General features: G+C 41.9%; 1 long non-coding RNA gene across 1 annotated transcript; it reads left to right on the plus strand.

Moving 5' to 3' along the window:
- Positions 1-12: 12 nt before the first annotated feature.
- On the plus strand, positions 13-1,085 carry LOC107182003. The gene is made up of 2 exons (XR_001512723.1): positions 13-174; positions 278-1,085. It is a non-coding gene; the product is annotated as an uncharacterized LOC107182003 (long non-coding RNA).
- Positions 1,086-13,339: the final 12,254 nt, after the last annotated feature.

Consider the following 13,339-nt stretch of genomic DNA (forward strand, 5'->3'; position numbering starts at 1 on the left):
ATATTTGCCTTCCAAGATACTTTAAAAGAAGATTTCAAAGTAAATGTCTTCGTTCAACTTTTCTTTTTTCTTTTCTTTTTTTTTTCTTGTTTGAGTCACAGTGTGTTTGTATATGTTGTGTGACTGTATGTGTTCCATCTCACGTACAGAATACAGGTGTACATAAAACTAACAGTAAGAGGAATGTTTCACGGGAAACCTACTCAACTTGTCATTCTTGCTGGTTGTAGTTTGGAATGTTGTCAATTTAATTTTGATGTTTTGCATTCTTTTTCAGAGGCTGAAATTGAGTGTGCCCTTCAATTAAGGAGAATTGGAGACAAGCTGAGTTTCCTGCAGAAACTTCTGAATCTGATGTACAAACTCTTCGGCTCAGGAACCTGACTGCTTCAGAAGCCTTCTAATGAGGCGACTCCTATAAAGCTGGATTTACCATACTTCATCCATTAGTGGTGAGAGACTGCGTTATAATGGAGAAGAATGTGAAGAAGCTCTCACTTGCTTTGGGATGTGCTTGGAAATGAAGATGGAATACATCACAATGAAATTCTGTTGGAGTTTTCCCAGAAGTCATTTGTTTATTTTAAAGCAAGAATTGAAGAGCTTTGAAAATATGGAATGAATTATTAAACTTCTTTGTTTCTGCTTAGAGAATTTTTCTAGTATTTTTGTTGAAGGTTGATGCCCAGCCTAGTGTAAGAAGAGTTGATAAATAACTAGAATGTTTTGGCAGGGACCAAAAAACAGAATATGTTCAGTGTTTATTTCTACTTAGGGATGACAATTCCAGAACAATGTATAATATTTGTTTTATATATGTTATCTTGTTAAAAGTAAATATTTCATTCTGAGAACACTGAATGTTATAGTTTCATAGGTCACTACAAAATATAAAGTAATTTGATAATTTTTTTTTTTACTTAAAATGTATTACTTCTGTTCAGATGACTTTTCATTAAATGTGTTCCTGTGGGCCTTAACTGGGCAGTATGGAATTTAAAAAAATTTGATCAAATTTGGTGCCAGTAAAATTCCTAGGTTGAATGTTAAAAGATGAAGAGCATAGGGATTTTGGATAACCAGGGATAATAGAAAAAAAAGTGAATTTTACTTTTTACTGCTGAATTAAAATTTGGTAAAACAAATATTCTAAAGTAACTTTATAAGAAAATGAATGTTTCTAAAGAAATTTCTAAAATCTGTAAAATGCCCTTTTCCACACTAATCACTGTGAATTCTATAAGAAGTGATTTTTACAAGAAGTTAAACATGTTTTCATTATTAGGATATACTTTTTAAGTTATTTTTAAATAACAGTTTACATTCAATATTATTTTGTATTAGTTTCAGGTATAAGGGATATACTTTTTAAAAAAAAGAGGAATAGATTGCTCATTCAGAATGAAAATTCTATGTATAAATAAGGGATTTTAAGGAATTTTCACTCTGGGTGAAATACATATATATAAATTTTCATTAAAGTAACATGTAGATTCTGAGAAAGCTTTCATGCATTTCATTTTTTAAAAAAAAGACCAGTCTATGAACAATTTCCAAATATATATAAAAACACCATGATTGAATTTCATCAAGAATAATATTATTTATTTTACCTATTTATAATTAAAATATTTTTTGTTTAGTTTAACAATTTGTGTTAGTTGAAGTTACAGTTTTAGGTTATGAAACAAGGGTTTTATTGTTTGTGGTTTTTTTTTTGTTTGTTTTTTACAAGGTTTTGATAACTACTTGAACTCCTACAGTAAGAATGTTTTAAAATAGGCCAGCGATTTTCAACCTTTTCCATCTCATTGCACATGCAAACTAATTACTAAAGTTCTGTGGCCACCAAAAAATATATATTTTGTTGATCTGACAAAAAAAAAGGTATAATTTTGATTCATTCACATCTGACAGCCATTGTTGTATTGGCTGTTGTCATTTTTTTATTTGACAATCTAAGGGAAAAGAGGTCAGTGCCCCTGACTTAATAGTCAGGTATTGCATGTTTTAAAAATTGTTGCAGCACACCGGTTGAAAATCGCTGATATATAGGCAATAGTCACTTTGATTTAAAAAAAAATACCTCAGTATCTACTTTTCTTCAGTATTACATCTGTTTGTTTATTTAGTTGCAGAGATATTTCGTGTGTATCTGCCTGGTGGCAGGTCTATTTTGCCATGTGGATATTTATGATCTGTAACTATATTTATACATGTATATATACCTATACTAGTGAAAGTGGATACTGTAGCTGTAAACCATTAAAAATTAATACCATTCTTTTCTGTGTTTATTTTTTATCATATAAACTGCTGTGTGTTCATTGCATAACCCAAATATTGTATTTCAACTAATTTTATTTTTAAAAAAATATATTGTTATTGATTTCAGAGAGGAAGGGAGAGGGAGAGAGACAAACATGGACACTGAGAAAGAATCCTGCATACCCCCTACTGGAGATGCAGCCCACAACCTGGGCATGTGCCTGCCTGACCATGACCTCCCCCAACCCTGACTTCTTCATAGGTCGACACTCAACCACTGGGCCACATTGGCTGGACTGTATTTTAACGAATTTTCATCAGCAGAAACCTTCTCTGATGGAACCGTCCCTTTGGGTCCAATTCTGTGATAGGAATAGAGAAAACAGGGGCACATGGGCTGATTTTTGCTGTCCAGACACTTACACTTTAATTGGGATAGAAAATAGTGAAAAATAGGAAATTAATGCAGGGTCTGGAGTGCCTGACATTAATGCCCATATAGTAGCCTACCTACAGAAATTCAGGATTTATTCAGACGTATGGTGAGCCTGCCAGGTAAGAGGAACTTCTGTACGGTTTACTTTTAAGTGACATCCAATCTTTCAGTCCCTGCCCCCAGCAGTAAGTATTGCTTCATTAGAAGCCAGTCATGTGCAGAAGTAGGTGTAACTGAGTGGAGAATTGAAAGGATAGCCCCCGTTTGTAGCTTTGATCTAGGAGCCACATCTACCTGCCCCCACTCCCGCCCTCAAAAGTCTGCTGAAATCAAGGAAAGCAAACTCTCCCTTAGATGCTGAGGGAGGGAGAGAGCCAGCTGTAGGCGGAAAGTGACACGGCGAGGGGGCAGCTAGAGAATGGGATGAAGGGCCGCAGACAAGGCGATGCAAACCACCGGCTCCCCCAGAGGAAGGACTTGGTAATGCAGGAGCGGAGGAGATGGGCCCCCCAAAAGGTGGGGTCAATCTGCATTTGATTTTGAAAGTCAGGGGAAGTGGAACTCCTGTCCCTAAGCCTCTGCATGGCCAGAATGGAACCGTTGGTACTAATTTGCTAAAAGGACCTTTGTTACTGTTGTAAGGAGTAACACAGCAAGGCTTAGATGTAATTCATAGGCTTTAGGTATGAGAGCTAATTTGATAACTGTATTTAAAAAAAATAAGATAGTGTCTTTTTCTTTTTAAATATTTTTTTAAAAATTGATTTCAGAGAGGAAAGGAGAGGGAGTGATAGAAAGAAACATCAATGATGAGAGACTCATTGATTGGCTGCCTCCTGCACGCCCCCTACTGGAGATTGAGCCTGAAACTCAGGCATGTGCCTTTGACAGGAATCGAACCCAGGACCCTGCAGTCCGAAGGGTCGAAGCTCTATCCACTGAGGCAAACCGGTTAGGGTGATAACTTTATTTTAATGTCAAATAATTTCTAAGATATCCACATAACTGTAATTGTATCCGATGACTGACAGAAAGTTTAGCAATTAAAAAATACTTTGACTTGCATTTATACTTAAAGAAAATCCCAACGGTCACTATATTTGAAAAAAGTTATCTCTATCTATCTATCTATGAACGAATAAGTTCTTTGGTCTAAACATACCTTACAGTGATTTGGGTTTTTTAATGTCTTGCAATAATTCTGCCCCTCTCGCTCCCCAACAGCATAAACTGTCAAACTCCTCAAACCTTTGTCAGAGGGAATGATCCCCTAGGAAGATAATTGACACTCTGAAAAGTGAATGTTGACTGGGCGGGGTGAGGTACACACAGCACCCACTTTGGACTTTCAAGGCAACATCACTTGTGAGCTGAATGACCCTGAATAAGGCAGCCTGTCTGAGCCAGTTATTCCTCTGAAGTCAGGATGACCAGAAAAGGTCACTTGTTTGCAAGAGAAAGTGGGATGTCAAAGGGGTGTGAAGAAGGTCCCCCCCACCACACCCCAGTCCCACTAGCCCTGCTTCTGACTTCATTTCAGACAGCATAAGAGAGAACTGGAGTGTTTGCAAAAAAATTAAAAAATAGGGAAGTGCATGTAAAAAGCTCCCCCCCCCCCCCCCCAACATCTATTTTCTAAATTCTTCTCCCAAACATTGATTCTAAGTCCTGGAGCAGATTGGGTGGGAACTTTGTGGTCATGTGTTTTCTTAGAAATGAGAATTGTACAGGCACACTGGCTTCCTTTATGCCAGGCCACGCTCCCAGGGCTGCTGCTTCTATATATGTAGCTGAAAATAGAACTGGGTCACCTGACAGAACACACCGGATTGTGTAATCACTTGAGTATCTTCATGTCACAATTGAAGAACAAACAGTTTGCCAATACAATCCAGGCACTAATTTAGCTTCCCTCTAATGGATTTTCAGAAATCAGTTTAGAAATCAATTTAGCAAATTCAGAGTGAAACAGCCACACACCACCTACCGTCTTCTTCCAAAGTGGCAACTTTTTAAAACACCAGAAAAAACGAGAGAATTGGCAAGAGTTACAAGTAGAGATTTAGGATTCCTTTATTTAGTAAGTCTGGGTGTCAGACCACCCTCTAGTAATTTGAAACTGCACAGGGCATGGAGCCTGGGCTTGGGTTTGGGTTGAAAGTAGAATGTGGTCAATATTTTCTGTGTTTTAGTAAAAGGCTTCTCTTCTTTTTGTTCTACTGCCTCACTGTGATCTCTAGTGGAGCTTATGAGATTTGTCTATTTCCACTTTCACAACTTTTCTCAAAACTGCAAAGTTCCTTTCCCCACAGTTGTCATTGGCTTTTGACTTTCAAATCACCTCGTCACTTTTCCACTTGCTCTTGGAGGATTCCGGATGAATTACTTGATCTCTAGTTTCTTATAAACTGATGTCAAATATACTTATTTCAAACCATTCTCAAAGGAGGTGAGACTGTGCACCGTGTCTGGTGCTTAGTCATGCTCAGCAAATCCAGCTAACTTTTCCCTTCCAAGATATTGGCTTCCTGGCAAAGCTAGGGGAAGGCCTTGTCCAATTAAGATTATTAGATGAAAATGAAACCCTTTGAAGGAAGGCAGTTGGGCAGTGTTGGAGCTGAAGAGGAAGTAGCAGTTTTTCTCTTGATGAGGCCATCTGTTTTAAATCTGGAGCCTCTTAATGACGGTAAAACATTTACTTTCGACCCGTACATAATAGATTTCATGACTGCTATTGAATTGCCAGAAGCCCCTTGCATACTCACATAAAAATCTGGGACTTGATTTATAGAATACCGCCTCAAGAAGTAGGAAGAAGACCCCGTCTTTTGGACTTGGCTAGGTTTGGGTAAGGCTAGGAAGGCTCTCCCATGAGATGAAACTGAAAATTTGTTAATTTGGAGAGCCAAGTTCAAATCCTGGCTCGTGTGTGTGTGTGTGTGTGTGTGTGTGTGTGTGTGTGTGTGCGTGTGCGCGCGCGCGTGTGTTGGCTTTAGGGAACTTAGTTGCATAGGGCCACTTTAAGTCTGTATTCATGAGGACCAAAGTTCTGCAAGAAAATCACAACTCGTTGATGCATCCTATATGCCAGGCATTTTAGAAACGCAATTTTATCATTTCATCCAGTGCTCACAATGTAACCGGGCTGCCTGTCACTACTTGAGCCAATTCAGCATAGACAGGGTTGAGTCATAAATGAACATTTATTCCAGCAGTATTCCATCCATGAAAATCTGCTCTCCACCCCCCAACAAGCCAGCTGTTTTTATGGGGCACAAGGACAAAGATTACATGGGGAAGTGGGTGAAAGGAATAAGAATGGATATAATGGCGGGATGGAAGGAAAAACACACATTTCAGTTCTAATAATTCCCTATTGAAAAACAATCCCCCCTGCATCACCCTCATTTTTATTAAAGAGCCAAATTAAGACCAATTTATTTACTAGTAACAAGTCTAGTAACAACAACACATCTGTTTTGGAAAACGAGACTATCTTTCTCACTTTGTGGTAGAGGAAACCGCCTCAGAGGATCAGCAACTTCCCCAACGTCATTTGGCAAATGAATGGAAAACATGGGTTTGGACTTGGGGCTTTCTGATTTCCAGGCTGTCTTCTCCAGCCTGCCACGTGGGGTTGGGGAGGGGCCCCATCCCAGAGCAAAGCTGGCTGTTTTCCAGCCCAGGGTGTCCGAAAACACCGCCAAGTTTTACACCCCCGGCTTTTCAGAAAGTGGCAGGTTGATCATTAAACCAGCCGGTCAGTGAAAAACACTGATAAGTGCACATGCAGCCCTCATTCCTCTCGCCCAGCTCTGCCGCCCCTTTCCAGCCTCCGGCGATGGATGTGCAGCCTATGAAAGCAAACTCACGTAATTCCAACTGCGAGCCCATCGGGAAGGTGAAGATCTCATTTCCAGAGGGGATTTTGTGAGGGAGGAGTCCAGAATTAATTCTGAAACACACACTCCCCACCAGCTCGCTTTTCCCAGCCAATGCCAGAACAGCACCTATTTCGAAGGACCCGAGGGAGCTATTTGTCTTGGGAAAGGAAGGGACCCTCAGAGACTCTCAAAACAGCAATTTGTGTGTTTTGTGGCCCTCCCAGATCCACCTCATTTCAGCAAAACCAAGCAGAGGTTAGGAAGGAGGAAGAAATTGTTGCCACTACCACTTTTTTTTTTTTAAACCAAACAATAGAAAACATTTCAATTAACCAGTCTGCATTCCTGATGATTCATTTGCACCAGCGTTGGAGGAGGGGCGGAGAGCAGCAGGTGGCTGTGTCGATTATGAAATTCCTCCATCTTCAGGAAACATACACAATTATCAGCTCATCAGAAAGCAGAGCCTGAGCTCATTGTGAAGAAGAAGAAAAAAGACAGTACAGTGCAGCACTTGCAAGGAACGTGAGAAAAAGGCTGTTTCCTCATTTGACATTTTTACTAGTGTGGCATCAAAGAGAACAGGTTTTTGAGACCAAGCAAATGAAGACTAAAACTCTCAGTTGACTTTTAGCATATAGTTATAGGAGGATACAGTATAAGGCGGCCTGGCTAAGGCTACAGAGATGATTCCTTGAGGCTCTGGGCAAACACCAGCGTGGATGATAAATCTGGCTTTCCTTCCAGAGTTGAACATAAAGCAGGAAAAGGGATGGTAATAGGGCCTAGCTGTGGCTTTCTTGTAAACCACACGTTTTCAGGCAAAAGCTGGCTAAATGAAAAAGTGTATATTTCAACATGTTTCCAAACGCAGCTACACTTTTCAACTTGACTCATCTAATCTTGTGGTTACACTGGAGTTCTCTTTGTGATTAATACTAGAGGCCCGGAGCATGGATTCGTGCACCGGTGGGGTCTCTCTGACTGGCTTGCGGGGATTGGGCCGAACTGGCTCTCTGACATCCCCCAAGGGGTCCCGGATTTTGAGAGGGCACAGACCAGGCCAGGCCAAGGGACCCCACAGGTGCATGATAGGGGCCAGGGAGGGACTGCAGAAGGCCTCCAGGGCGTGTCCAGCCCGTCTCACCCAGTCCCGATCAGCTGGACCCTAGCAGCAAGCTAACCTACCGGTGGTCAGTGGGTGTCATAGCTACTGATCAAATGGTAGAGGTTGCTTAGGCAAATATAAATATAAATTGCTGGTGGGACCAGGATACTGGCAGTATTTTAGGGCAGTATTTTACTGTTTCTTCCCTAAAGACTATGGAATGTTTCCTAGTCCTGCTTTGCTTGGGACTGTCCTGGTTTTAAAATTGAAAGTCTCACATCCTGGGCAAACCAGAATTGTCACCCTGCTATAGCTGTAATGTGCTGGCATGTGTGCCTTCAGCAGATTTAACTCTGAGGATGTCCATCTACATAAACGACATCTTTTCTGTGTTTGGCACATCTGTGAGAAGGGGATAAGCAAAGCCCTGTGGAATCACAGGGTTCCTGGGGGGATTAGCAGAGATATCCCTTTCAGCCCAGGGCCTGGCAGTTAGTAAACCCCCAATAAATGTTTGCTGAAAAATGTATTCTGGGGATTACAAAGAGGTTACAAAGGCCAAATGTTATCATGACTTTATTGGAATTATTAAGTACATTCTGAATGAAGAGATGAAGGCAACAACCCCTCTGATTTATGGATTTTTACAGGTTAGTTGAGGAGACAGATGAATCAGCTATAAATGGCCCAGCATTCGGAATCATAAACTGTGAAGGTGTGCACTGGGGAAGAGAAAAGAGTCAGGGAGGGTCAAGTATTTTTTATTTCAAATAAAGAAAGATGTTTATCAGGGAAGTCATTTTACTCTCAAAATAACAACCTCCAGTGACTCAGAGGTCTGAACAGGTCTACCAGATTCTATGGGGACGCTTCCCCAAGAGTCTTCTTCCAACATACTGTTTCCCTCAAGCTGCAATCTGTCCTCCATCTCCCCTGGTTAAGAGAAAACTGTTTTCTTAAAGGTCAGTAGTGGCCTAATTGCCACATCACCAGGCTTCTCTTCATGTTGTGTCATGCTCACCCTCTGGGCTTCCCCACCTCCTTTAAACTTCTGTAAAGTGATTAGCATACCTCCTTACCTTATTAGCAAGTTCCCCTTTTCTCTTCTTCTTAAATGTCAATTTCCCAAGTTCTGCTTTCAACAGGTTCTCTAAGACTAATGACCTCATGTGCCCCCTTTAAGCTAATTGATTTCCATTTCCATTTCATTTTTATCTGACTTCTACCCTTGGGCACAGGCCTGAATCTGACTCACTGCTAGATTTCCTCACTTTTTAGGATTTGTTTATACTTTTCATTAACTTTGGATTCCTTTCCTTCTCATCTTTGCTGCTTAAAGCTCTTTTATCCTTCAAGGTTAACCTCAAAAGCCATTTCCTTTGGGAATATTTTTCAGATTGCCTAGATCAGAAAAGGCATTCTATCTTTTATGCTTCACAAACATTTAGCACATTGTTTAAATCACGATCCAACACTTATTTCATTTACATTTATTAACTTTATGTTTGCTTCCCCAACTTGATTATAAGCTTTTACAGCATAACATAGATTTAATTTGTTTTTTAATTCCCCAGTATCACTTAGCAAAATGGCATTCATTCATCTATAAAATAATTTTGATCTTATGTGACTACATTTGACACTAGAAATACAAAGATAAAATAACCAAGAATACATGTCACAGCCTGAATGTCTCAAAGTCTAGTGGTTGAACTGAGACTTGACTTGGGGTGGGGAACACACAATACAATATGCAGCTGGATTGTATGTATTATAAAATTGTACACCTGAAACCTATATCATTTTTTGAAACCTATATAATTTCATTAACCAATAAATTCATTAAAAAGGAAAAAAAAGCCTAATGGGGACACCAAGACAAAAACAGATAATTATAATTAATCTTTTAAGTACATTGCTAAGAGGTGAGCTCAAAGTGCTGTGGCTGTGGGAGGTTTGAGGCTCACAAAGTGTGTGTGTGTGTGTGTGTGTGTGTGTGTGCGCGCGTGCGTGTGTGTGGCAGGAGCCCAGGAAGTCTTTATGGAATAGATATTATCTGAGATGAGTGCATTAGATATATATTTCTGTGTAACAAATTGCCCCAAAATATAGCAGCTTCAAACAGTACACATTTATTATCTCATTAGAGGCCCTATGTACAAAAATCATGCACTCGGGGCGAGGCCTGGGGAGGTCCCTCAGCCCAGCCTGCATCCTCTCGCAGTCCAGGAGCCCTTGGGGGAATGTCTGAGGGGATGTCTGACTGAGGGCCAGCCAGCAGTTGGACATCCTTAGTGCTGCTGTGGAGGCGGGAGAGGCTCCCATCACCGCTGCTGTGCTCACCAGCCATGAGCCCGGCTTCTGGCTGAGCCGCACTCCCCCGTGGGAGCTCCTGCATTGAGCGTCTGCCCCCTGGTGGTCAGTGTGCATCATAGCGACTGGTCGTTCCACCATTCGGTCAATTTGCATATTACCCTTTTATTATATAGGATAGTTTCTGTGGGTCAGGAGTTTAGGTATGGATTTTCTGCTTCCGGGTCTCTCATGAGGCTGCAATCAAGGTGTTGACTATGGCTCTGGTCTCAGTCTGAAGGCTCACATGGGGAAGGATTGACTCCCAAGCTCTCCCATGTGTTTGTTGGAAGGACTCAGTTCTTTGGCAGTTATTGGACTGAGAGCCTCAGCTCCTACTTGGCTTTTGTCTGGAGGCCACAAGGGCTTCTCCAGGTTGTTTTATCGGAGCAAGTACTCAAGAAGAATGAGAGAGATAGAACAGGATCGAAGTCACAGTCTTGAATAACCCAATCATGGAAACAACTTTTGCTTTATTCTGTTTGTTAGAAACAAGTCATAGGTCCAAACCACATTTAAGGGGAGGGGAGAATATAGGGCAGGAATGGGGATTATTGAAATTCATGTGAAAAGGCTGCCCACCACCACAATGAGTCTTTTTTTTAATAAATATATTTTTATTGATTTCAGAGAGGAAGGGAGATAGATAGAAATATCAATGATGAGAGAGAATCATTGATTGGCTGCCTTCTGCATGCCCCTTACTGGGGGGAATGGATCAAGCCCACCACTCAGGCATGTGCCCCTGGCCAGAATTGAACCTGGGACCCTTTAGTCCACACGCCAACACTCTATCCACTGAGCCAAACCGGCTAGGGCCCCAATGAGTCTTAAAGAATGAGAAATTAATTAGTTCATTTTTCTCAGATGAACTGGCATGAACAAGTGCATGATGAGGAGAACAACATGGCATACGAGACACTTAGGAGCTGCTGGTTCTTAAAGTTTAAGGCTGGAGAGATAAATCGGGCCTGGTTTGTGAAGTAGAGACTTGATTTTATCTTGTAGAGTGATTGTGTTAATATAAGTAACACACTCAGTTACTGAGATGATAACTCATTCTGGGCCTATATAAAGGATAGATTTTAGGGAAATAAATCTAAAATCTGGGAATGCACAGAGAATATTGTTGTAGAAAGATGATGAAGGCCTCAATGTTGGCAGAGGTTTAGGTAAGGGGAGAGGAGACATAACTGAGCTATAAAGGAAGATAAAGTTGATGGACTTTTCCCCCCTGTATTTGTGGGACATGCAGGTGGAAACATCTACATTCAAGTGGACTCTTCCTAAAAGGCAGAGCAGAGGCTAGCCTCGGAGGTTCCACTGAGGGAATCTCTTCACCAAGCCAGGCAGGAAGGCTGGCACACGGATCCTCAGCGGGCTCTCCTGTGTGGCTTCTGCATCCCAGCTAAAACCCTGGGACAATTAGGAGTTGTATTAGTTTCTCAAGGCTGCCTTATAATGTAGCACAAACTGGGTGGTTTAAAACAACAGAATAAATCAACTCGTCTTTGGGGTGGGGGAGGGGGAGTGGGACAGAAGTCAACTGCTTTTACCAATTGCCTTTAAGAACAAAAAGATCTAGTTTAGGATAATTAGTAAACTTCACTAAGGCCAGTTTCAACACACTGATGAATTTCAGTATTATTGCCTGAGATCTGCTCAATGAAGATACATGGCAGTCATTGCCCTTCTCACTCTTTGTGATGGGTGCCTTGCTAAGTTCTGTCAGAAAAAATTGCTTCTGACAAGCCTTGGGAAACTAATATGACTCCTAATTGTCCCAGGGTTTTAGCTGGGATGCAGAAGCCACACAGGAGAGCCCGCTGAGGATCTGTGTGCCAGCCTTCCTGCCTGGCTTGGTGAAGAGATTCCCTCAGTGGAACCTCCGAGGCTAGCCTCTGCTCTGCCTTTTAGGAAGAGTCCACTTGAATGTAGATGTTTCCACCTGCATGTCCCACAAATACAGGGGGGAAAAGTCCATCAACTTTATCTGTCCTTTATAGCTCAGTTATGTCTCCTCTCCCCCTACCTAAACCTCTGCCAACATTGAGGCCTTCATCATCTTTCTACACTTCTGGTGGACATTTCAAGAACTTCCCTGGGGCTTCTGGTGGTTTTTGCTGTTACACAGGGCTGGGAGGAGGGCAGGTGGCTGGCTCTTGAAGTCTCCCCACCCCCTCTCTCACCCTCTACCATATGCGTCCAGGAAGAATCAGAGCAAGAGGGGGACACTGCAGAGTTCCCAAGGGGGTGCGGTGAGAGGGGGGTGGCCAAAGAAAGGAGGCCGAGGGTGGTGATGGCAGCAGGACCTAAAGAGTAAGCCAGTTCGAAGGCCTGTTGATCCTGAAAATGAACCACCCTTGCTTTTGTAGCGTGACTCAGCAAGATAATTTTTAGGAAGTATTTTTCTTTCTTCTTTCCCCCGCTCCCCCCAAGGTAGTGAAGGGGAAACAAGCAAACAGGTAAAGTTAATAGGCCTAGAAAAGATTGCAGCTATTTATATAAGATATGGAAATACCTTTCATTGTTTAATTAGATATCCATAAAAATAATCTGATAACTCGCACTTCTTTATTTTTCTCTGGAGGCTGGTATTGTATAAACCAGAGGACTCTCTGCCGGCCACACATAATCCAAGGCTGGATAGACACTCAGATAAGAGGCTGATCCACAGCTGATTGCCCACACATTTGAGACACATGGCCTCCCCCTGGTCATTTATCTCTGCAGACAGGAAAGCTGGGTGTGCGGGGTATGAATCTGGTCAGACACATGGCCCCTTGGGACTTCAAATCGCCCTGCAGGCAGCTGGGATGACTCAGACTGTGTTCTTCAGCCAAGTCAGCCGGGCTTGGCAGGTGGGGCCCAGTGCAGTTGAGTTCAAGAGACTTCCCCAGTGGCTCTATTTTAAGCTACTGCGTCTTGTCACAGGTTTGGTAGGAACCGCAGAGTTGCCAGGGGAGTGAGGAAGGATTAAGCACTGTCTTTAGGTCCCTGTTTTAATAATAACCCTTCCCAATGGCTAGCGGTGGGCCAGCTGCCGCATCAAGTGCTCTGTAAATATAATTTCATTTAATCCTTTCCAACAACTCTCAGGGCTAAGTATGATTATCTCCACTTTTTTTTTTTTTTAAACAAGGTGGGAAATTGAAGGTTAGAAAACTGGGAAAACTGCCAAAGCCAGAGCCTAAATGCAGAGGGAGAGAGAGCTTAGATGGGTCTGATTCCCAAGCCTGTGTCTGGGTCTATTGATAGAGCTGCTGCCTGTGGCCTCTCCCTACGGGAATT

This window comes from Myotis davidii, unplaced genomic scaffold (assembly GCF_000327345.1).
Source record: "Myotis davidii unplaced genomic scaffold, ASM32734v1 scaffold11, whole genome shotgun sequence".
NCBI lineage: Eukaryota > Metazoa > Chordata > Mammalia > Chiroptera > Vespertilionidae > Myotis > Myotis davidii.